The sequence below is a fragment of the Lepidochelys kempii genome, chromosome 9 (assembly GCF_965140265.1).
Source record: "Lepidochelys kempii isolate rLepKem1 chromosome 9, rLepKem1.hap2, whole genome shotgun sequence".
In the NCBI taxonomy this organism is placed as follows: Eukaryota; Metazoa; Chordata; order Testudines; family Cheloniidae; genus Lepidochelys; species Lepidochelys kempii.
This window is the reverse complement of record NC_133264.1, coordinates 62,628,888-62,655,296: the sequence shown is the minus strand read 5'-3', so window position 1 is coordinate 62,655,296 and position 26,409 is coordinate 62,628,888. Positions and strand designations below refer to the sequence as shown.

Below are 26,409 nucleotides of genomic sequence, written 5' to 3'. Positions count from 1 at the left end.
AGCAGTCATGTCAGAATGGTTTTTAATCAAGGCTACAGAGCTGATATACGGCAAAAAAATTTTCTTGAAACAGCCAAATGTCTTTGAACTAGCTCTAGAATTTCTGTATTGCCCATAATCATTTACAGAATCCTAAACCCATCACTTCATCTGAATCAGAAAGCTCAGCAGAAGAAGTTAATACACAGTGTATTTCATTTTCAAAGTTCTGGCTAGGATAACAAGGAACATTTGCACTGTAACTCAGAAGCCGCACATGGCTGCTGAACATTCCCACGCAAAGAGGGGTTAACAAACCAGTACTGTTATCAGCAGGTGAAAGATAGTGGGTTCCTCAGCCTGGTATTTCCGGACAGGGAAGACAGCAAAATAACTCATTTGCCAGTAATTTTCCTGAATAAACTCTACCTCCACCTCCCTAGATGGTAATCCTTTTGTAAAAGGAGAACAATGCAACATGTTGCTCATTAACCGCTCTAACATGAAAAATAGATGTTGGGCTTTTCTTCTCTCCAGCGTTTGCATTTACAAAGCTGGATTCTTTCTTCCATTGTGAATCCTTCATGCTGCTCCAACTGCATAAAGGTGCTGTAAGCCCAGCAGAAATGGCTCCCAAGGGAGTACATACTAGAAGGCGATTCCCATTGCAAATGCTGGCAGAATGGCACTACTGCACCCCTATGCTGAGTTCGCCTGTCCCCGAGGCCTGTCTGCCACATCACCAGATATGCAGCTCAGCCTTATTTTAGGAAAAACAGCACTCCCAAACAGCATGGATTATGTTCTGCAAAATAATTTCCTACCATTAAGGAAAACAATCCTGGCGTTGCACAATAAGATGACAAACTTCTCCTCTCAGAAAAATACCCCTAAAAACACAGTACATTGGTTAGCCTTTAAACCGTGTTTAAACTTTAAACACATTAAACTGATGCAGAGTGCAAGAGAAGAGAAAATGCTATGGGTACATTCACTTTAGCTGAACCCAATGTTCAGTACAGACACTAAGCAGCTGTACTCTAACCCTAACCTAATGCATAGAGTGCCTTCATATTCATAGCCCTCTGAAAGCCCACAGATGGAACAACTTCCAGTACTTTATATAAGTGCATAGTGGAGGTTGGCTTTAAGGTTTATTTTATCCAAGTAACTGAAAGTTACTTGTTGAAGATTTGTGGCCTGTTGTGTATTCCCTCTGGCCAAAAGATTTACAACACAGTAAAATAAAGTCTAATGTTAATCAAGTGGAATCCTCATGTGGCACAGTGTTTACTTCAGAAATACTTTTTGGATATATTATTTTCCACCAGATACGGAACTCTATTTCCTGACCAAATAGGATCTGCACTGTTGTTGTTCTTTAAGAGCTGACATGTTTCAAGCCAGTAGAGGCTGCATACATGGGATAAGCGAAGCGAACCCTGTACGTATGTCCCTTACTTCTTAGAAGCAAGACATCAAGAGCCTCAACTAGGATGATGTAAATGTGAAGAACTTTATAAAAAAAAAAAAAAGACATTAATTTCTTGGTGGTAAAGGTGCTGAACTAATAGCCTTCTGAAAGCTGAGGTCCTATGTACTCAAAGAAAAGGTACAGCACAGACTGGAGCGTAGATGTCCCGACACTAATCTCTGCCAGTGAGATTCATCTCTGATCTGCAGGAACCACCCCGTGGGAAGAACATTGCAGTCTGCATAGGTCTCTAATAAGCCTGCTGGCAAGGGGACAACTCTAGTGACGGCTGTATTATGTGGCTATCTAGCCACCATGAAATGGACTATGAAATATCAGCTTGTTTCAAACAGGCCATCTGACAGCTGAGATAGAGAAATGTCTATCAACTGCCCTGGGAGACAGCCAAATAACCTTGAGGTCAAAGACTCATTCTTCTAACTATCCAGGTCCCCATTTAATGAGATTTTCATTTCTTGTACATATGTTTTTTGGAGAAGTATTATTTTTAACTTCTGTTAAGTGACTTATAAGTATGAAAAATGAGTATCCCAAATGGTTGTAAAATTGTTCCCAGAGCGTAGTTATCAGTGGTTCACAGTCAAGCTGGAAGGACATATTGAGAGGGGTTCTGCAGGGATCAGTCCTGGGTCCAGTTCTATTCAATATCTGCATCAATGATTTAGACAATGGCATAAAAAATACACTTAAGTTTGCGGACGATACAAAGCTGGAAAGGGTTGCAAGTGCTTTAGAAGGCAGAAGTGTTGTAAGCAAGACACAAGAAATAATTCTTCCACTCTATTCTGCACTGCTAAGGCCTGAACTGGAGGAGTGTCCCCAGCTCTGGGTGCTACATTTTAGGAAAGATGCGGACAAAGTGGAGAAAGTCCAGATGAAGCAACAGAAAGGAATAAAGGTCTAAAAAACATGACTTGTGAGGGAAGGTTGAAAAAAACTGGGTTTGTTTAAATCTGGAGGAGACTGGGGGAGGGGGTGTGTGTACATGGTAACAGTTTTCAAGTACATAGAAGGTTGTTTGTTACAAGGAGAAGGGTGAAAAATTGTTCTCCTTAACCTCTAAGGATAGGACAAGAAGGAATGGGCTTAAACTGCAGCAAGGGACGTTTAGGTTTGACAGTAGGAAAAACTTCTTAACTGTCAAGCTGGTTAAGCACTCGAACAAATTGTCTAGGGAGGTTGTGCAATCTGTCATTGGAGGTTTTTAAGAACAGTTTAGACAAACACCAGACAAACATCAGGAATGGTCTAGTTATTACATAGTTCTGCCTTGAGTGCAGGGGACTGGACTAGAAGACCTACTGAGGTCTCTTCCAGTCCTACACTTCTATGACTCTATCCCAAGCTTCTAGCTATCAAATGTAATCTCAATGTTTACAGAAAGCCTTGTGCTTCCCGAACACAAAGCAACTCGCCCTGTGTCTAAGGATGAAAGCAAAAGGCCAGATGCCTCCAAGAGCAGCCATGTATGTTTCTGTGTTCCACCACATAACACAAAAATTCCTATTGTTCGACAATTTTGTCTGAAATTCATACCATGTAATTTATGCTAATTAAATACACCTCCCAGAATATTACACTAGAAAATGTATACTCCTTGTTCTTCTGATAGCTCTGAGAATAGCTTTGAGTGGACTGGTACCGATCTTTCAACCAATGGCTGCAGCCTATGGATTGCTCCTCTTCTCTATCATCATTCTTGTTATTTAGAATTTTAGCTGTCGAACATCAATCCCTGGAGCCACAAGAACTTACTCGTACCTTTTGAACAGCTATTGAACTCATGCTATAAGAGACTTGGATATGAACTATCCTGTCTTTAGATGTGTACATGTGGCTCATAGCTGAATTGCTCCCATTCACTGACACTGCATAAGAAAACTTCCTGATAGTCCAATAATAAATGCTGTGCAACAGCCACCGTGCATGCTCAGCAGTTTTGTATAGAAGCAAGCAGCTGACTTAACATTTACTATAAAATACAATTGAACTCTTCTTTCAGTGATGGATCTTGAAGTCCCCAGTTACAGAAAATACAGCAGAAGGTTGTTGAAACTAAACCACCATGCTTGTTTTTTGCCTTATTTTGAGAGACTACTCCCTCACAGGTGAGCAATAAGGCTATGTCTACACTGCAAAAGACACCCGCAGCTGACCCGTGCCAGCTGACTCAGGCTCGGGCTAAGGGGCTGTTTAATTATGTTGTAGATATTTGGGCCTGGGCTGCAGCCCAAGCTCTGCAACTCTCCCCCCTCGCAGGGCCCTAGAGCTCAGGCTGAAGCCCAAACCTGAACATCGACACCGCAATTAAACAGCCTCTTAGCCCAAGTCAGCTGGCAGGGGCCAGCTGCGGGTGTCTTTTGCAGTGTAGACAAACCTTAAGTTTCCAAACTAAGCTTCCTGGGCCCTACTGTGCACAAAAGAAGTGTGTTCACATGCTTTGTCCCTACATAATGACCTCGTGACCAGACATGAGAGCTGCTCCTCCTTCCCCCCTCCACAAATCCATATACCCCAAACATAAAAATTATAGCTCCTTTATGGCAGAAGGTAGAAAAAAATCACTGGAAGAGATACAACTTGGCTTTCCCTCATGCCCCATGGTGGACATACATACCAAAAGATTGCTGGCCTAGCCAAGGAGAAGCCATCTTCCTAGAGACTCTCCAATCAGCCTCTTCCACCTCTTTCAGCCACCAGATGCCATTTTCTCCATCTCGATCAACCATAGTACTGAAGCTCTGGATTAAAAACCCAAGCAGATCCGCCCTTCTGGTGGCTGGAAGTGACTCAGAAGATAGGAACCATAATAACAAAGCTAGACTGAGTACTGCACAATAGGAATTTGCACTTCCAGAATGATGTTCTAGTCCTTTTCTGTCTTCATTGTGATGTTAAAAGTACTCAAAGGGACGTGGTTAAATCAAAAACAATTCCCGGGACTCCCAATCTCTTTCTCCTTCCCATTTCATACTTAGTCATGTGCCAAGCGCTGAAATGAATTTGTTTCCCATCCCTACTCAACTGTTTTACTCCAGCTGCCACCTCAGTCTGAGGGCTGGTACTCCTTTTATTTCTGTACCAGAATCCCAACAGAGCTGTTTGATATGGTTGAGTGAAGTAACTGCCAATTCAAGCTCACACCGGTCAATCCACTTCTGTAAAGCCAACCTTAAAGGGCCAATGCTCTAAACAAAGGAATATGTTGAAACAGTTCTACTGACTACGAACATTTCAAATGCAGCTCCCAACACACATTTCCTCCATCTGATAGAAGGTTTGACTTTGGCTCCAGAGCTAGTACACAGAAATTATGCCAGAGAAGATAAATGTTTTTCAAGAGAACTGAACAATTCTAATCCTGATCAGCTGCTTTCATAAGACATTCTTCTGGTGGGGAAAGGAGTGACAGTTCACCACCTACGGTTCTCTTCACTTGAAAATCCAGATAATTAGAGAGACAGTACTTTTCTTATAGTCCAAGACAATTCAAATGTAAGTTTCCAAACCAATCAGCCATCAGAGCACCTAACAAGGAATTCTTGATTCACCCCCCTCCTTCCACCCCTCAGTTTGGCTCATCCCTGAATCCTGTGTTCTCCTCTTGCTCCCTCATCTCAAAGCTCACACCGCCTCTTAAAGTGGATATGTATATTGTATCACAAATAGTTAGGAAAATTACTTGAAAACCCTGTGCAAACACTAAGAAGGAAAATATCAACAATACAGAAATCTGTTCTAACTGCAAATAGTTAGAAAAAAGTACAATACCATCACTGGATTGTTGTGCCAATACTTACAGTACCCGGCCTGAAGCCAACAGAGCAAAGATTTATAGCAACACAGTCACACTGCTACTTACACTTGTGCTGTGATTTCAAACATAAAATGCTTATTTTCGGAGCTGAAAACTTAACTCGTTACAAAAGGACCCCAAAGAATGAGCTAGTTCATCAAAGTAAGTTATTTTGGACTCTCATATAACAGGGGAGAAAAATCGCACATTAGTTTCAGATCCTTATATGCAACCTTAATTTAGATATTGCTTTTGATTTAAAAAATGAAATTTGACAAAGAAGTAATGACCCACAACAAAATTTAAAGGTAGATATAAAAAAAATTAAAATAAATTAGCCATACCTGTGATCACAGCAACCTGGTAGCTCTACATAGTTGTCACTGATTATGATACATTGGCTCAGTTTGGACAGTGAATCTAGACTAGTCACTTATATTGGAGCCAATCCAAAGCTTATACAATTCAATGGGAGCCTTCCCGCTGGCATAAGTGGGCGCTGGATGAGGCCCGTTCTGTTTATAGGCTGATTTGCTTCCTGGTTCTGAATAGGATGAAGCTGTTCTATGTATATTGGCAACCATGCTGAGGGGAATGACAACAGGCAAAAAGATGGATTTCTTCAAATTCAGTGACACGTTTTAAAAAATTCTTAAAGCACCCTAAATTGCTCCTAAACTACTTCATGATCCCTTTACTTGATATATAGTTAACTCTTCCCAAAGCACTAATCAATTAAACCCTGTACATACAGGTTGCATCAAGCAGTAACCGGAGAACAGTGCCTCACTGTAATTTAATTGATACTATCTAAATTAAAGCACCGAGTACAAATATAATTTCAACAGATACTGATCTAGTTGAGTGTCTTAAAATAATGTGGGTTACACCCTGCAGCATATAGACACTGCCAGACTAGTTTTGTAACAAGATTCAGACTAAAGAGCTTTATGTACTGTATCACTGCCAAGTCAAATAAAAGGCTCTTAGCCGTTGGACTGGGACAAGTGCTCTCTTTTGCTACTACTCTGATCATTAGAAAAGTAGAACAGATCGCAACAGCAAATTCTTGACAGGATAGACACCCGAGTTTCCCAGAAATAAGACTACTCTTTGTGAAGCTTATCTACCACCCTCAGACATACACCTCCTCAGCCAAGAGGAATTGTACTACAAATATCTTCTGGTGTAGCAAAAACATGAAGATACTGTATACTAGAGGGATAACATAGTATGAAAAATTCTTAAAGGGACCCGGTCAACTTGAAATCTAACCAGTTTCAAAGTACAAATAAAAGTCATTTCAAATACTAGACCTTCATGGTTTTATAATCACATTATCCAGAGCTGGAAAGTGTTTTTTTCACCTCCCCACCACTGCTCTGAACATAGAGGAAACTGACTATACAGAGGGAACAGGGAAGGTTGCTGGACAGAAAGAAACTGAAGAGAGACAGGTTACTTCTAATTATAGTATAAGCAAAAAAATCTGAAGTGATTTTTAAAACAAAACTGCTCCTTTAATACATAAAATGTGTTGCAACGGATTCAGTTTCTTTCAGAATAAACTAATTGACCATGGCGGTTTAGTGGTTTGTTCAACATTGGCACCATACATGTTTCTCTTCTATTGTATTTTAAGTTCATAATTACAAGAGGCCTTTAACCTGCCACCCATTAGCCACCCAGCTTTTCCTGTTCCAGAAAACAGAAACACCCCTTCATCTACTACTGTAACAAGTCTGTTCATCTCATCCCTTCCTTCTCTCTGTTGGGAAATTAAGGTTGCTTACTTTCAAATTCAGACGAGCGAAATGGAGTTTGATGGCCTCTCCTGGTTCAGCTCTGTCAATGGGGGGAAAGGAAGCTCTCGGCCTGGGCTCAGATACTATGAAGACCTGACTGACAGGGCTCCGAATGGTGGGTAAGTCAAGTCTGAAATGTGAGGCCACCAATCTACATCTCCAAGTGCCTTCAAGCATTGTAGTGCACTTTCCACAAGGCAGCTGATTTAGCAACCCTGGGGGCTGCCCAGAGTGGTCAGACAGATAGTGGAGAAATGGCTACAAAAGGCAAGTATCAGTTATGTAACCAAAATGAAGGTAAAAAATTCAATTTTGTTTTGCATTTGAACAGGTTCAGTGCAAATCATTACAAACTGTTGCACTTTCAAACATATGCAAAGATTAACTGTAATTACACTGGGATACCCCAGGTCATGTTGTGAGATGTGGCTTTGTTCCATCAAGACAACACACCCCTCTGTGCTTTCCTGATCAATGCTACAAAGTGATACGTGTGTATGCAAGACGGCTGATCCCCTTGGTTCTACGGCATTTGGGACAGCTTTACCTCTGCGTGGCTAACCTAATGTGCAAGATTTTAATTACGTACTATATAATGATCGGATACTTGAGTATGCATCATCCCAAGGACATTAATAAATAGGACAAATTCTACTGCACATGTGATGGACAGTGATTTCTCTATTTGCATACTAGTTTCAGCTCTTCTCGAATAATTCGTCACTGCTTCTCATAGCCTTGTGCCATTCAGCCCCTGTAGCAGCACACTTGAGCAACTATTGCCATGAGAGTGGTTTTCAGCCTCACTCTTGTTTAACAATGCCTGGCTTCTGCCTATTATTTGTATTTTTGAATAAATCCCCTTTGTTTTATCAGGTATTTGTTACTCATTAAATAGGACAGAAGAGTGGATCTTTGGCAGCAACACATCTGGGTGTCTTTTTTTTAATTGTAATTTAATAAGACACCATACCAATTCCCCAAGTGCAGTACAGAGTAAAAACACACAGAAATGGGGGCGGGAGGGAGGGAGAGAGAAAATCCAACTGCCCTGCCAGGAATTTCCACAACTCATGTCACCCATACAGTTCAATGACTAAAAGAGGTAATTAGAAGACACATTGAAGGGCCAAAATAGACCTTAAGCTACTTTGCAGGAGAGCACTCTAGTCTGGAGGAAACAGGGAGAGGGAGAAAAGAAGAAGAGCAGTTGCCCAAAATCTGCTTCTTATAAAGAGTAGAGCCACTCCACAGCAACTACACTCCACATTAACTATATCCACACTAAACCTCACAAGTCAGTGGTATCAAAAGCTGCTGACTGATCATTTTTACAACTATATAGACACCTACCTATTATCCGTATTAGCATAGTGCCTACAAGGGACCAGGGCCCCAAGTTCCTAGGCGATCAGACACTGACGAAAGTAGTTGCAGTCTTGTACACGAGCCAAAAACAATTACCTAGAGTGGGCTGGGGAAATCTGAGGACTCTAAGTAGTGTGGGAGTTGCTCCACTGCACCTCTCTCAAAAACTGACATCCCCAACCCCACCTAACATACACACCACATTACTGGACTTTTTTTTTTTTTTAATGTGGACAACACACACAAGCATTTTTCCAACAATCCACCAGCTGGAGTTTTTGCCTCAATGATAAGAATATCAGTTTAGTAAGCTATCCAATACCTTTAAGAAAAGTTCTGGCAGTTTTCCCAACCACAGCTACTTTACGTGGGCTGCTTTTAATCCCCAAGTATGAGCACATTTACACAGAAATCAAGTGCTTAAAGAAAACAAACAGAGAGAACAGAAAGGGTTGGAGATCATAGAAACATCTGTTTTTCAGATGGAAGAATGAGGGGAAAGGACAAATAAATATCAGTGCTTGATGGTTCCCCTAAAAATACACCAAGAAGTGATTATCTTATGGAGATCCTTTACCCACCGACCACAGTTAAAAGCAAATCAAGATTCACCTGGAGCCCTGTGGATTCTAGCAGGATCAGAGTTTTCAGGAAAATTTATCATCAGGGACTAGAGTTGTTTCTATGAAAGAGGCACTTCAAAAAACTTGTTACTAGTCTCTCTTGTATACTCCCACATTAAAGTTGTAATGAAAGCAAAGACATTTGCCATTGTGTGAAATGTGCCATTAACTCATTCAGGATCTACAGTAGAACAGAAAGATTAGGAAAATTAAGGCAGCACTGTCAGCAGAGTGTAGACAATTTGGCACTAGAAGCCAGCACTCTAGAATTCTATTCCTAGCTGTGAAAATTACTCCTTTTGTGGCTTTGGGCAATTAATAATTTCTCCATCTCAGTTTCTCCATGGATAAAATGGGGATAAATGCTTATTGCTTCACACAAAAGTGCCAAGGATGAGTTGTTTTTAAACTACACATTGGTATTAAAGAGACCATCCTGACCATACTAAAACGAATTGTTTCACCAATTCGGGTATTCCGTGTTAAATCAGAGTGCTTTCCACACCCATTTGCTGTAGCTGCACTCCCCCTCCAGGAACTGGGGAGGATTTCTACACTGGGATAGGTTCGAACCACAAGCAAGGCTCTAAAAGTAATAATTCTGACAAGCAACGAAATTTTGCAATATATACAAGTAATCTCTAGACACAGAAATGAGGCAAAGGTCATTGAGCTTCTGACCTCATTAAGGATCTGAGCTGACCCCTCTAGAAGTGAATGGCTAAAAGGAATATTCAGCTTAGTCACATTTTGTCTAAAATGTACCTATTATTCTTCAGATTAAAACCATTAGTACACCTGAGATTAGAATACCCATCTTTCCTCCCCACCACCACCCATCTTATTTACTTTGTGCCTAGTCAGTTACATCATTTCCCCTATACAGTCACTCATCCTCCTGCCCTGCATTTTACCTTCACTAGAAAGAAAAGTCACATTGGAGCCTGATTTTAAGAAGGTGTGTTAAAACAATATTAAATATGAATTGCAGTCAATGAAGACAGGGACTATCATGTTTAACACATGACCAGAATATGGGTCAATTCTACTGGCAAATTGTTAAACAATGGTCCCAATTTTCACTGGCTGCAATGTCATGTTTAACATCATGTTAGTTAAGGTGACTCCTCCTGACTGTGTTGTATTCCAACAGGATCGAATTTTCTTGCAAAGGTGAGCTCTAGGTGGGCCTTTCATATATGCATGGAGAAAACACACCCCAAGTAGGATTTTTTTTTTAAAAAAAGCACAAAAACTGATAGGGAGATTCAAGGAAAGGCAGTCCCTAAAATAACTTTTTTTTTTTTTTTTTAAACATTGACTAGAGTTCAAATTGATGGCATCTTTCTAACTACTATGCCAATAGCTCCAATTCTTACAAGTTAAAAAGCAAAGGTTCTTACAGCTACATGTTGATACGCAAACACACAACACGTGAAACATCAAATTGAGAGCTGTGAACTACCAACATTCATAGCAATCCTTTTTTGCGGTGTACATTTATACCCACTTTACTTACAATTTGTGTATCTGTTGGAAATTTAGTTCAAATTTTTTACTCTTTGGTTCTTAAAGCTAAGCATCCATATAAACAGGTTTCAGAGTAGCAGCCGTGTTAGTCTGTAGCTAACAGTTAGGCTGTAGCTCACAAAAGCTTATGCTCAAATAAATCTGTTAGTCTCTAAGGTGCCACAAGTACTCCTCATCCATATAAAAATGTTCTACTTTGTAGAGGTGCAGAGCACCCACTGAGATGCTGGGTGCTAAACCCCTCTAAATAAAAGTGGTCCAATTTTCAAATGGCTAGATTTAGCTGCCCATATTTTGAATTTAATCTTTTTGTTTGAAAGAGATTGTGTATACACTATTTTTAACTGAAGTTAGAAGTTATAGGCTCTAGGTTATATCTTTTTCTCCTCCAAATCGCTCTTAAGTACCTCCTACAAAAAAAAAATCCTCAAGAAGATGAACAAACAGAACTTGTACTATGAATTCCTAGTCTGGCTAATAAAACAAACTGCAGAAACATTAGCCATGACAACATTGATTCAGGGTGCTGGCACAGAGAGAGCCTAAAGCTTTTACTGTACTTAGGAACATTTCACAATGCTTTCATTTCTTCCTCACTATCCACTTTCTCTCATGTTTAGTAACCTCTGAGAAAGATAGGATCTTGTAGATGATTTTCTTAGGCCACTTCCTGTTTACTGATTGGAACTTGGAAATATACTTTTCTAGCCAATTAAAAATCAAGGAAGCTTTCTAGTTCACCAACCTCCCTGGCAAGTTCTGTAACTCTTACTTCAGAAAGGCAGAAAACCTACTCTAATGAATCTTTGGGGACCAGGGCTGGTCTTACCATGAGGTGAACTGAGGCGGCTGCCTCAGGTGCCAGACTATGGGGGGGGTTGCCACTCGGATCCAGAGTTTTAAAGTTTTGGCCCAAGCAAGGGGGCGTCATTTGAGCTCCCCGCCTCAGGTGCCAAAATGTTGTGGGCCGGCCCTGTTGGGGACTAATAGTTGATCATGTTTTGCTTTATATCCACATAGAAGAAAGCTTCCTGGCTACAGCAGACACATCATCAGACTGTGATAAACAGAAGACTGTATTTGCTTCCTGACTTAGCCAGATCAGGGGTCAAATTATGCTGGTTTCTGCTGGCTCTGAACAGGGTTTTTTGTTGCTGTTTGGTTTGAATTTCGGGGGGGGGGGGGGGGGAGGCTACCACCCTGAGCTCTAGAATCTGAGCATTCACTGTAAAAAAAAAAAAGTTAAATCCATAACTCTTATGGGATTCATCTAAACTACAGGTTTTAGTCTTGCTGTAACTTGAATTTTAATTCAGTGGAGCTGCAATACAACCAAGAACTAGACAAATCCATGGCTGTGAAGAGAACCTTCAAATTAGGAACAGATTGCAAACTGATATTCAACTCCATAGCCAGCCAGCCTAAAAGAGTACAAAGATGGAAAACACCTCTGTTCATCTCATTTGGTTGTTAATTCTGAAGCCTAATGATTTACTTGCCATTAACTTGATTAACTATTTCACTGCTGACCAAAACACAAAAGGCAGAGACACAACAGTTAGCTGATATCACTGCCTGAAGCACATACCAAATAAGAAGAGGGATGACCATATTGCGATGGTCTGCAGAATCTACTGGGAGGGCCATTTCAAATCACTAATGTTTGGTTTACGGGAAGCGCTTGGTAGATTACAACTGCTTTCCCCAGCCCTGATCTGAATCCTGACCCACATTTTCTCTATCATGTCACAGAAAGTTTGCTGGATTTAATGTTTAGATGTTAAGTTTCAAGCTGAAGTAAATATTTAATATTAAGCAAGAGTCTACTCTACAAAACATAACCAATTTATCTGAGCATAAGCTTTCCTGAGCTACAGCTCACTTCATCGGATGTAATAGACTTCATTACTCTGAAATCTACAAAACATGTCATTTCTTTTTTTCCCCCTTCATGTTTAATTTTCTTTTGTCACTTCCCTTACTGCCAGGCAGAACTATGATCAATGGATCTTTTGTTTCGTTAGCAAGTACTGTGTAAACAATGACCAAGCTTCTCTGCTAATACTGTAATTGAGAACACTGGATAACTGGAAGTTACCGTATCTTAAAATCAATTTAAATACTCCCCTCCCCCATTTTATGAAATTTAAAAGCGGAGGTCCTGTTTGCTCTGCATGGTCAAAAAAGATCCCGTTATAGAGGATTTTGTCCCAGTGATCCAGCTAAAGTTTCTTCTACCTGCAACACTGTGCATTGTTCTGCATTGCAGCTGGATACTGCCCTCCATATTTATTACATCATACCATTCAACAGCCTTCTAAAATCATGAATATTGGCAAGTGCAGGCACAAAATTTGCTCACCACAGTGATGATGAAAGAATTAATATTTTGCTCACACATCCAGGTTAGCTACAAGCCTAGAGCATTGCACGGCTGTTGTAAATAAGTAGTTTGCAAAACATTTTGGGATTGTTTGAGAGCACAGGCTCTGCAACCCCTGTCTGATCAAGTATTACAGCTCATAAGGTACATGTACAAATCAGACCTCTTGCAAGAGCTAAGGTCAATGGGAAAGGAGGAGAAAAGGTAAAGCGAGTTTAATGGTGAAATTTCCACCGTGAACTTAAGTCGGTCTCTGAACATTAAAATATTTTCTAAAATTTCAAACATACCACCACAAAGTTTTTTCCTGGAGATTCACCTTCTTTGCACTAATAGCCAACGTCATTTGGCAAGATTCATTTGTATTTAGCAGATGCATATGCAGATTAGATCTGACATCAGTTTCCTGATGAGTTGCCAATGTGCTTTTGGTGTGTCAAAGTTTTATTTCATCAACCCAAGTAAATCATTGACATTAAAGACCAAGTGACAAGGACCTACAGGAGTTTCAAAATGCCAGCCTTTACTAGTCTAAACAATAAAGATCCAATGTAACTTATTTCAGGCCTCACAGCTAACAAGGTAGAACAGAGTTGCTAGGTGACATTCCTTAAACATTGCCACTCACACCTGGGATTCATTTGGCCACAATAGTATTGATTTAAGTGAAACTTCCAGCTTCAAACATTCACCTGGAGCCGGGGTGACCAACCTGAGCCTGAGAAGGAGCCAGAATTTACCAATGTACATTGCCAAAGAGCCGCAGTAATACATCAGCAGCCCCACCCATCAGCTCCCTCACCACGCCTCCCACGCACTGCACCGGCAGCCCCATGCCTCCCCTACCTCCCCACACCTCCTGATCAGCTGTTTCATGGTGTGTAGGAGGCTCTGGAGGAGGGAGAAAATAGGGCACGGCAGGCTCAGGGGAGGGGATGGGGAGGGGTGGAGTGGGGGCAGGGCCTGTGGCAGAGCCAGGGGTTGAGCAGTGAGCACCCCTGGCACATTGGAAAGTTGGTGCCTCTAGCTCCAGCCCTGGAGTCGGTGCCTCTACAAAGAGCCACATGTGGCTCCGGAGCCACAGGTTGGCCACTCCTGACCTGGAGCATTCCTCACCGCCTAGGGGAGGTTCTCTTGTCCAATAGCCCCAGGCAGCCAAAATATAATTCTTGTGACCTGGTTCCAGCAATGTGGACTGATGAACTGGCTCCTCCTCCTCTACAGTCAAACACGGTAGAAATCAATGAGATTTCTCAAGTGTTTTTCAGAGCTGTTACTCGTAGTCACACTCTCCATTTGAAGACATCAACTTTTTGTCTTCAGTGACGGGCAGGCACCTACGCTGCTCAAATTGGGTCACAGCAAAAAATTAACAGATTATTTTCCATGAACTGAATGTCATCAGCACAGACGGATAGGATGTGAATGGCATTCCTCATCAAGCTGAAAAATACACTGAAAGCAGGCACTGAAAGACAATGGCCCCTAAGACAGTCCCGAGGTGACCACAGCAGACTCTCCCACATAGCTTCCTTCCACCCACCACCCAAACTGAAAATACTTCTCCCACACGCAACATACACTGAAGACCTTAAGATCTGGCACCTGATCTAGAGTGAATTAGCCAATCTTGTGAGGCCAGAGCAACTCAGTTTTGTGGGCGTTTTTGGAAGGAAGACACTGATTACTTTGTTCCCAGCCGACAAAGCTAAGTAACATAAGAGACTCTGGTCTCTTATGAGAATGATATATATATAAAAACTAACTATTTTTTTAAGCTAGGCCAGGAAGTAGGTGGCTGGAGCTAGAAAATGTGTATGGCTGAAACTGAATAAGTCTGCCAAACCAAAAAAAAAAAATGTAATCAGTCTGGGGCATCATCCCACTCAACTCTTTCCTGGCCCTACAACTTCATTGCTACACTGACAATATCTGTCTCCCATGTCTAAATGCTTTTACTCCCACTTCAAACCCACTTTCTAGGCTGCTAATGACATGCAAAAAAAAAATAAAAATAAAATAAAATAAAAAATCCAGTTTGCTGGACAATTCCAAAAATGATTCTAATGGAGTATCTGGCTGCCAAATACTTTAATCTGAAACAAATTTTTACAAGCCTTGATAGTTTTTGTATTTTTCTGGCTAAATCCTCTTGTTTGTAATGAAATTTCCATTCTAAAGGACACAACCAATAGCCTCTCTCCCCCACGGAGGCAGTGATAACAATCATGAACGTCACTCCTGACAATCACTACGACTGTTTATAATGTTCACATGCAGAAGAAGCTAACAGTTTTGAAACAACTTTACCAATGATACCTCAAAACTCCACAATACAGCAAGATTAGTAGTTTGTTTATCAAGTTTCCAGGGAAGATGAGACCATATTTCCTTGAATTTATCCTGCTGTTCATTTAACTCCTATGCAAAAGGAGTAATAGTTTCTGAAGACTGGTTATTTCCCTCCAGTTCACATGCCAGAAAAAAAAAGAAGTCATTTTGCATTAAAATAATTGCATCAGCATTGATATACTAAGACAAGATCAGAGACAAACTTATTCATCTTTACAACATCAAAGTCTTGGAAGAAGGTCTCAAAATTGCCTCTTTCTACTTCTGAAGGCAAAGTTTATTAAAGTAGCTCTGAACTGAAATTGCACTAGTGGATGCATTACTTAAATGCCCTAGTAGAAGAGCTCAAGGAACCAAGAGAACCCTACAGACCAAGATAATATTTCTTGGAAGTAAGTTGCTTTCTCTATCAGAATGGCACCTTGTGAAAGTATCACGGCTCCACAACAATGACGCTGTAGTCAAGGTTGAACAGCTAAGGTTATATCAGTGTGTCTATGACAACTAAATTTCAGGAGTTTGCAACTCTGCAGTCAATTTGGCCCGAACTGAAATTAACATGCCACTCCTGTGTATTGCATTAAACAGATGAGTCACTATGAAATAAATCAACGAGAATAAAAATGTTCCTGTTTTATTTAATTGCTCAAAAATATTCATTCCATTTTACCATAAAACCACTACCAGGTTCACTAATTATCATAGCAACGTGCATTTTAAAATCAAAGCTTACTCCCTCCTCCACAACCCAGTTTCACTTGATACATTCAACTCTGACGTCCCAGCAGGGGTTTGTCACAATAATGTCTATCACAGCATACTGAGATTATAAACAGGTGATGATGGGTTTTCTATAAATAGAAGGAATCTTGGGATGCAGGAGAGGAAACTCTTAAAACTGAACAGTCTTCAAGCAGCAAAAACTAAGAAAAACAATATTGGTCAAGTACGCTTTCAATACAAGTTATTTTTTTTCAGGTTTACTGCTGTCTGAAAATGCCCTTTAAGTATTTTTATTAGCTCTGTTGAAATCTAAGCTTCAGGGTTCAGGTTTCAAGGTTCACTATGTATGTTTAAATAAACATACTTTTAAAAAACCTCTTCTTAAATTTAAAGAACCTTGGGATTCTAGTTATAGAAGAAAAGGAGTACTTGTGGCACCTTAGAGACTAACCAATTTATTAGAGCATAAGCTTTCGTGAGCTACAGCTCACTTCATCAGATGCATATCGTGGAAACTGCAGCAGACTTTATATATACAGAGAGAATATGAACCAATACCTCCTCCCACCCCGCTGTCCTGCTGGTAATAGCTTATCTAAAGTGATCATCAGGTGGGCCATTTCCAGCACAAATCCAGGTTTTCTCACCCTCCACCCCCCCACACACAAATTCACTCTCCTGCTGGTGATAGCCCATCCAAAGTGACCAGCAGGAGAGTGAGTTTGTGTGTGTATGGGGGTGGGGGGGATGTGAGAAAACCTGGATTTGTGCAGGAAATAGCCCAACTTGATTGTCATGCACATTGTGTAAAGAGTTGTCACTTTGGATGGGCTATCACCAGCAGGAGAGTGAATTTGTGTGGGGGGGTGGAGGGTGAGAAAACCTGGATTTGTGCTGGAAATGGCCCACCTGATGATCACTTTAGATAAGCTATTACCAGCAGGACAGCGGGGTGGGAGGAGGTATTGGTTCATATTCTCTCTGTATATATAAAGTCTGCTGCAGTTTCCACGATATGCATCTGATGAAGTGAGCTGTAGCTCACGAAAGCTTATGCTCTAATAAATTGGTTAGTCTCTAAGGTGCCACAAGTACTCCTTTTCTTTTTGCGAATACAGACTAACACGGCTGTTACTCTGAAACCTGTAGTTATAGAAGGTTTCCCATTTCCAAAATACATCACTGCACTGTAAATTGACATGCTGCTGCTTTCCAAATTCAGTCTTGAAGAGAACTGTTTCCAGCCAAGCACTAGGAGCAGCAAAGGTTGAAGATTACTACTTGAATATTTGTTTTACAGCATCTCCCATGAACTCCAATCAGGATTGGGATGGAGCTCCATTGTACCGTAAACTGTAAAAAGTTATATGTTAGGGTCCGTGCCCCAAAGATGAAGGATGACTTGCAAGCCTAAGAGACAACATTTTTCCCTCTTCAAAAACAAGGAAATTAAAATAATTATGATTCCATAGTCAAAGCTTTAAAGTCAAGAAATGCAAAGCTACTACAGCCATGTTAACTCAGATGTATTGCACATGTATATTTCTCTGTTCAGATGCGATTCTGACTCTCTTCCGGTTAGTAAAGAAGTATACCACAAAATATACTGGAAGTGCAACGAGACAGAGTTAACTGCTGCAGGAACCTTAACTTTTGCATTACCTGGCTTACGGTTGCATAATTAAATATCTTAAATGTTGCATTAAGTTGGTTGCATTAAATTTGCTGCATTAAATTATTCTGTTGGCAGTGGAAAGGGGCAGGTACACTTGGCCTGCTGGAGCTGAGAGTTGCCAGGACTTCCATGAATATCTTAGAAGTTTAGGTCAGTACCATAAAATACCACCTGGTCTTAATTTCGTACAAAATATCAGCCTGTAGGCAAATCATTTTATGTATTTATCTAGCTCTGGGTGAACTATCTGCTCCAGTAAAATAACCATTAAGATCATCCTCTGGATTCTTCACATGACCAGCATATTTTGAAATTCATAATTATCACAGACAACATATACAGCAGGCTCAATGAGGCCTTTTAACCCTTAGAAGACTGTAAACATGCCCTTTGGCTTGCAGTCAGCAAGCACTTGTTAATGCAATATGGACTGGGAGAGAATTTAAGAGAGATTTTCAAAGGCACAAAGGGAAATTAGGCATCCAATTCCCATAGAATTGTCAATAGGAACCGGGTGCTGAATTCCAATTTGTTCCTTTGCAATTAGAAATATCGTTGAAGGGGGAGATTTCCAGATGGTTGGCAAGAACCAGTGAGTATTAATAGAATTTCTCTCACACGGATGGGGTGACTAACTATTTTAAGGGAAACTGCCAAGGTGAAATGAAAATTAAATACAGATTTTTGCTGAAAGTTGCTAACTAACCAGGCTCTGGGAGTGTTCTCTGCAAAAAATAACATTAAAATTAGGGATGTCAAGCGATTAAAAAAGTTTATCGCAATTAATCATGCTATTAAATAATAATAGAATACCATTTATTTAAATTTTTGGATGTTTTCTACAAAGTCAAACTTTAGAGCCTGCAAGTCCACTCAGTCCTATTTCTTGTTCAGCCAATCGCTCAGACAAACAGTTTTGTTTACATTTGCAGAAGATAATGCTGCCTGCCTCTTGTTTACAGCATCACCTGAAAGTGAGCATAGACATTTGCATGGCACAGTTGTAGCCGGCGCCGCAAGATATTTACATGTCAGATGCGCTAAAGATTATGTCCCTTAATGCTTCAACCACCATTCCAGAGGACCATTCCATTCAACCACCATTCCAGAGGACATAGTCCATGCTGATGACGGGTTCTGCTCGATAACCATCCAACTCACGTTCATTTTCAGAATCTGAATCAGATGCTACCTGCAGAAGGTTGATTTTCTTTTTCGGTGGTTAGTGTTCTGTAGTTTCCGCATTGGAGTGTTGAAGTCTTTTAAGACTTCTGAAAGCATGCTCTACACCTTGTCCCTCTTAGATTTTTGGAAGGCACTTCAGATTCTTAAATCTTGGGTCAAGTGCTGTAGCTATCTTTAGAAATTTCACATTGGTATCTTCTTGCGTTTTGTGAAATCTGCAGTGAACATGCTCTTAAAACAAACAACATGCGCTGGGTCATCAGCCGAGACTACTATAACATGAAATATATGGCAGAATGATGGTAAAACAGAGCAGGAGACATACAATTCTCCCCCAAGAAGTTCAGTCACAAATTTAATTAACGTGTTATTTAATGAGCGTCATCAGCATGGAAGCATGTCCTCTGGAATGATGACCGAAGCACGAAGAGGCATATGAATCTTTAGGGCAACTGGCATGTAAATATCTTGGGATGCCAGCTAAAACAGTGTCATGCGAACGCCTGTTCTCACTTTCCGGTAACACTGTAAATAAGAAGTGGGCAGCATTACCTCCCGTAAATGTAAACAAACTTGTTTCTCTTTGCGATTGGCTGAACAAGAAGTAGGACTGAGTGGACTTGTATGCTCTAAAGTTTTACTTTGTTTTGAGTGCAGTTATGTAACAAAACAAAAATTACATTTGTAAATTGCACTTTCATGATAAAGAGATTGCACAACAGTACTTGTATGAGGTGAACTGAAAAATACTATTTCTTTTTATCATTTTAACAGTGAAAATATTTGTAATAAAAAATAATTAAGTGAGCACTGTACACTTTGTATTCTGTGATGTAACTGAAATTGATATATTTGAAAATGTAGAAAAACATTCAAAAATATTTAATAAATTTCCATTGGTATTCTATTGTTTACAGTACGATTAATTGTGATAAATTTTTTTAATCACAACTAATTTTTTGAGTTAATTGCGTGAGTTAACGGCAATTGACAGTCCTAATTAAAATATTTTCCTCACTCTGAAATCCATTTGGGACTACTTGGTTTGCTAAAGGCATCCCGAAATACGTCAGATCAGTCACACCTTCAGCAAACCAGCGGATTTCATGGTAGAAGATACTTTTCTCCCACAAAATTAAAACATTCAGCTCTGCACTGCCTCCTCACAAATAGGTTACTTCCAGAGCACATCATAAACACTGTTCTTGCCCACAGACATTAGGGGTTTCCCATGCAACCAGAGGTCTCCGGCCCTCACCAGAGCATATATTATGGGAAAGAACACTTTGTATGCAAACGAGATTAAGAATAGTGAGACGATTAAAACAAAACGTGCTGTAAAGGTAACACAGTTTTAAACTCTGCAATCTGACCAGTCTACATCTTACACCCTTAAAGCACACATTCTCCACCACCTGTTATCCCAGACCAGGTATCTGAGACCGACTTTCTGTATTCTAGTACATAGATATCATCCTCTCTTCATTCACTTGTACCAATTATACTTTTCAGGTTACTTAGATGTGCCTGTTTTATCCTCTAACCAAGCTCTCTTCTTTACACACATCCAGTTATGCACCTCCATGTGCCTAGAGAAACCCGTACTGCAGTCTGTCATGCTGTGCCCGCTGTATGTCTTTTGAGTCATTCACTTGGCTTAACATGTCTAGACTGTGACCCAGGGACCCCTTGATGCCAACTGGGAAATGGCACAGGGGATGCATATGGTCGTACATGAATCCTCTGGGTTGGACAGCTGCATAATAATTCAAAGGATGGCACGGGAGGTCTCTGCGAACAGCCAGTAGCCCACTGGTCACCATAATCACTGTGAAATGTCTGTATAGACAATATTTAAGGAGTTTTGTGTCTATACTGAAAATTATGCTCTTAAGATCCTGAAGTTAGGACAGGTCACCAGGAGGTGACATACCTCAGAGATGTTCCTTTTGAGCAGAAGGTAATGGACACCCATCTCCTTGTCTGTCCATTTGGGTATGGTGTATTATACACCTCACACTGTATGTCTATTTGATACTGAGCCAGATGTGTATTGAGAAATTGCAAAATGGTCTGGCAGATCTTGGAGTGCAAACAGACTGAATACTTCACCTAGGAGGCAAAGTAACAGCATGCTTCTCTCATGAAAGAAGGGTTCGCAACCTGCCTGGCTGTAAAGTGCTGCAGGGATTTTGAGAGTATTAGACATGAGAGTATCTTGTTAATTAGTGTAGGCTCAGGAATGTATGTTATGATTTTATTTTATATGTAATCATTTGTTTCCAATATGTGTACTTGCAGCTACTTGAATCTCTGTAATTTGTTAAATAAACTTCTGATTTCACACTAAGTCAATCTAAGCGCTATGAGTTTGGCAGAGCAGTGCTCTGAGATGAAACGGGTCAACTGGGGTATTCCGCTTCTTTGGAAGTGGTGGCTCCACGAATACTGCAACTGTCCAGTGAGCAGGGGTTTGGCATTTGCGTAAGGCGGGAGTCCTTTGTTTCCTAGTTTGGAAACAAAGGATGGAAGGAGGACCTAAGGGTCAGAGTGTGCCTATCGTTCACCTGTAGAATGACAGCAGGGCCTGTGAGGTCTGGCGGGGCGGGCTTGCATTGCCTGTAGCCACTGGAGTTGGGAAGTGACCCCAGCAGGCACAGACAAGGATGCCTCATGCTAAGGGCAGGGAGTAGCATAGTGCCTCATAACCCTGGGTACCCCTAGGAAGCATGTCTGTTTCATCTGTGCCCACGAACCATCCTTAACCATTATTACAGGACAAGAAGAGAGTTCTAAGAGGAATTTGAATGAGAAGAGGACAGTGGCTCAGCAGACCAGAAATGGAAGGGCATGCTACGGTAAGGGAGCAGCGAGGAAGGGGCAGGGGTATAGTGCAGTAAGAGACTAAGGGCTTGTCTTCACTACTGGGAGACTGATGCTGCTGCAATTGATGCAGAGGATGTCAATTTAATGGGTCTAATCATGATTCAAAGTGCCTCTCTGTCATGAATTTGCTGGTAACTTTATGTCTCTTACTACACACACTGTGGGTTAAGACAAAGAATTTGATACTAGTGGTAACATGCATGATTTTTGGAAAAATCTTTGGTATAGTTTAGGAGCGGTAACAAGAAAATCCTTAAAGCTTGGCAGAGCAGAGAAAGCATAACCAATCTAGAATGCTGTGGGAAGGGGAAACTGAGGCACACCACTTCATGACATTGTAGCTAAATGCCAAGACACCTACACTTTAAAAGATAGTGACATCTACATTATGTACACAATGCTAAGCACCACAATGTTTTCTGGCACCCTGGGAACAGATACCCAGAACTTTGCAAGAACACCTGTGAATGACATTACAATGTTTGGTAACACTTGGAGGTTGTATATCCAAAGCCAAAAAGGGATTTTAGGCCTACTGCCTCTGTATTGGTCAGTGACCAACCCTCTGGCAGTAATCTCAGAGGAGAGGTATGACATGTCATTCCATATTCTTTATGAAAATATGCTTATGATATGAATAGGACATAACCGAGATATACTTTATGCAAGATGGCTCATGTGAGATCACTGGAAAGGTTATGATTTACTGAATGCGATTATCCTGTTTGTATGCACGTATCATTTCTGTACCTGAAATTAGGAATATTGACTATGTATCTGTTTTTCAACTATGCTACTTTGGGTGATGCCCATTGCTAACACTTCAGGTACCACAATGGAAAAGCCAGACAGGGTGGATGGCCCATCCACAAGGACAATGGATTGTAAAAGAGCTCAGGGCTTCTCTACACTGGCGCTTTACAGCGCTGCTACTTTCTCGTTCAGGGGTGTGAAAAAACACCCCCAAGCACTGCAAGTTTCAGCGTTACGAAGTGCCAGTCTAGACAGTGCACCAGCGCTGGGAGCTATTTGCCTCGTGGAAGTGGGTTTTTTAGCAGGCTGGGAGAGCTCTCTCCCAGCACTATGCCACAACTACACAAGCCACGCTTTACACCACGGCAGCGCTTAACGTTGCCAGTGAAGACGTGCCCTTAGTCTTCCTGTCAACATGTGGGTCAGCCTGTGAAGAACGGCTACAAGGGCCTTACAGAATCAGGTGGTCTTGTCACCTGATACTAAAACATTACCTGGGACTTCTTGTAACTTTCCACTGTAAGGGAAGAGGGATCAAACTAGGAAACAAAGGACTCCTGCCTTATGCAAATCCTATTTAAGGTGGGGACTGAGGTAATCCAGGTCATCAGCTCTCTCCTGCTACCCCCATCCAAGATGACTACTGGAAACAGCTAAGACTGAACAGGAGGGGAAAAAACTGGGCCCAGACTGGAAGGGCATCTGGCCTGTGAAAAAGATTATTAGAACCATATTTAGGGTGAGAACTCACATGTAACCAGTTGTTTTCGTGTATTAAACTTAGTTTGCATGCTCTGTTTTATTTTCTTAGTAATCTGCTTTGTTCTGGCTGCTACCTCCTTAACTACTTAAAATACACCTGTTATAGTTAATAAATTTATTTCTGGTTTATGACATAACCCAGTTTATGTGATTTCTAACTGTGGGGGAGTAAGAAATTGTGCATACCCTCTTCCACACTGAGGAAAGAGGTGAATATAATATCTCTTTGGGTCTATACTCCAAGGGAGGTGGACACCTGAGTGCTGGAGCAAGTCCCTTAAACTGAGTCCTCCCAGAGCTGATCTGCAGCTGGGTGTGGCCCTGCCTGTGTGTGTGTGTTAGAGCAGTGGTTCCCAAACTAGGGGCATCACTTGTTCAAGGAAAGCCCCTGGCAGGCCGGGACGGTTTGTTTACCTGCCGCATCCGCAGGTTCAGCCGATCGCACCTCCCACTGGCTGCAGTTCACCGCTTCAGGCCAGTGGGGGATGCGGGAAAGGCGGCTAGTGGCCCATGCCACTTCCCGCAGCCCCCATTGGCCGAGAAAAACGAACCACAGCCGAACCTGCGGACACGGCAGGTAAACAAACCGGCCCGGCCTGCCAGGGGCTTTCCCTGAACAAGCGGTGCCCCTAGTTTGGGAACCACTTTGTTAGGGAGTGGTTTTCAAACTTTTTTTCTGGCGACCCAGTTGAAGAAAATTGTTGATACCCGTGACCCAATGGAGCTGGGGACGAGGAGTTTGGGGTGTGGGCTGGGGCCAGGAATGAGAGGTTATGGGGGGGCTCTGGGCTGGGGGGTACAGGCTCCGGGGTGGGGCCAGGGATGAGGGGTTTGGGGTGCAGAAGGGGGCTCTGGATTTGAGTGGGGCTCAGGGATGAGGTAGGCGTTTGGGGCATGGGGTTAGAATGCGAGCTTACCTCTGGCAGCTTCTGGTCAGCAGTGCAGCCGGGGTGCAGAGTCAGGCTTCCAGTCTGTCCTGGCACCGTGGAATGCGCTGCACCCCAGAAATGCGCAGCTCTCACCCACAGGCAGGGCCATCCTTAGGCATACACGGCTGCATAGGGCACCCAAAAATTTGGGGTACCTGGCGTCTTAGCGTCCACCCTACCGCCTCTTCCTATCCCTGTTCTGACCCTTCCTGCAGGCTCCCACAGCTAGCTGCTACAGCCTAGTGAGTCTTCCTCTGGAGGGAATCTAGTAACATTGTTTCATGTTCTCTGTGTATATAAAATCTCCCCACTATATCTTCCTCCGTATGCATCCGATGAAGTGAGCTGAAGCTCACGAAAGCTTATGCTCTAATAAATTTGTTAGTCTCTAAGGTGCCACAAGAACTCCTTTTCTTTTTAAAAGTGAAAAAGCCTTCTAGCCTGCCAGACCTATTAGCATAAGATTGAAACTGTTAAAGAGCCATTCAAGCGGTAATGAAGCCATTTCACAGGCATTTGCCAACCCCTAGGTATATACCATCAGTTTCTGACTTTAGTGACAAAAACAGGAGTGCATTACTGTAATATTTACTCAGAACATGTTAGTCTACAGGACCTTAGTTTAAAATTTGCTTTAAAAATATTTTATTAGTATGTTGCTGAAGATTATAAAAATCACATCTCTAAAAAAAGCCTTGCATAGATTTTTAGATGCACAATCTGAACCAGCCAATGGGAGTGCGGAGCTGGTGCTCAGGGTGGGAGCAGCATGAGGAGCCGCGTGATCCCCCCACCTAGGAGCCAGACCTGCTGCTGGCTGCTTCTGGGGTGCAACACGGTGCTGGAACACGTAGGAACTAGCCTGTCTTAGCTGTGCAGCACCGTCCATGGCACTTTTAACGACCCAGTTGGTGGCGCTGACCAGAGCCGCTACGACCCAGTGCCTTCCATTCCGCGACCCAGCACTGGGTCGCCACCCTCAGTTTGAAAACCACTGTGTTAGAGGAGGTTTCAAGAGCCTGGCTCAGCAAGACAGGTTAAACGGGGTCATCACAGGCAGAACAGATAGACTCAGTGGTATCTCAGTACATCAGGTGACTTCCCAAGGGGTCCATACCATCACAGCCTCCATTATCCAGCTCTCCATATTAACCGAACCAGGGCTCCGGCAGACAGCCCTGGACAGCAGAGCTCCAGTTTCAGCTGAACCCTGAGCCCTTGCTGCCTAGGGCAGGCAGCCCGAGCCCCACCACCCAGGGCTGAAGCTCTTTGCCCATTCTCCAGATCATCCAGATTTTTAATCATTTTGATTTGACCCCAGTCCCAATTAAATTGGATAAATGTGGTTCCACTGTATTAAAAGTAATTCCAAATCTTAAAAGGGGATCAATAAGATGCATACTCAGTAGAAATCACATTTCATAATGTTTCACTGCTGCGCTATGGTAATCCTTATCTGTTGTTCCTCACTGAATTATGTCCAGTTTAAATGCAGGCTCAGTGGGGTGGGGTGGGGAACAGTCCTTTTTGACTAAAAAGCACTACACAGACCATAATGCTGTTTCAAAACAAAACAAAAACACAAACAAAAACACAAACAAAACAGGATTTTCCCTTCAACATCACATTCTCACCCTTTTCTGTCACAGAAAAGCCTATTGATCTATTGATCCCACCAACAGTCTCACCTCATCTGAAATCTACTGTAAACAGGTATTTCTGGATGCAGTTCTAGGCTGCCTGAAACTGCCCAAAGCGCTGCATTAATCCAGAAAAGACTTGCCCATTTTTCGCACCATAGGACTAAGCTGTGAACACTGCATGTGATTCATTTACTATGCTTACTTCTCTTAAAGAGCTTGCTACTAAAGCTTAAGAAACCAATAAAGAGAAAACTGGACTAAACACAGCTGTAGTAAGAACCTGAATCAAGGAACATGGACTGAATAAAACCCTTCAAATGTAGCAATACAGGAAGTTGCCTATTTCCAACCACCCAGGTGTAGATCTAGGTATGTAAGGGTATCTTTACACTGCAGCAGGGAGTGAGCCTCTCAGTCCAGGTACATAGACCTGCACAAGCAGGGCTCCAGCTAGCATGCTAAACATAGCAGTGTGGACATTGCAGCTCTGGTGGAGACTCAGTCAGGTGGACTTCAGAGCCC

At 41.8% G+C, this 26,409-nt stretch overlaps 1 protein-coding gene across 3 annotated transcripts in view; it reads right to left on the bottom strand.

Moving 5' to 3' along the window:
• LOC140917577 (H(+)/Cl(-) exchange transporter 5) overlaps positions 1-26,409 on the bottom strand; it is a 93,236-nt gene that overhangs the window by 54,128 nt on the left and 12,699 nt on the right. The window contains exon 1 of one of the 3 annotated variants that reach the window (XM_073360702.1): positions 9,056-9,080. The exons of the other annotated variants lie outside the window; for them this stretch is intronic. The gene's annotated coding sequence lies outside the window, so the exon portion shown is untranslated. Of the gene's footprint in view, positions 1-9,055; positions 9,081-26,409 lie in introns of those variants that run through there. 3 annotated transcript variants of the gene reach the window in all.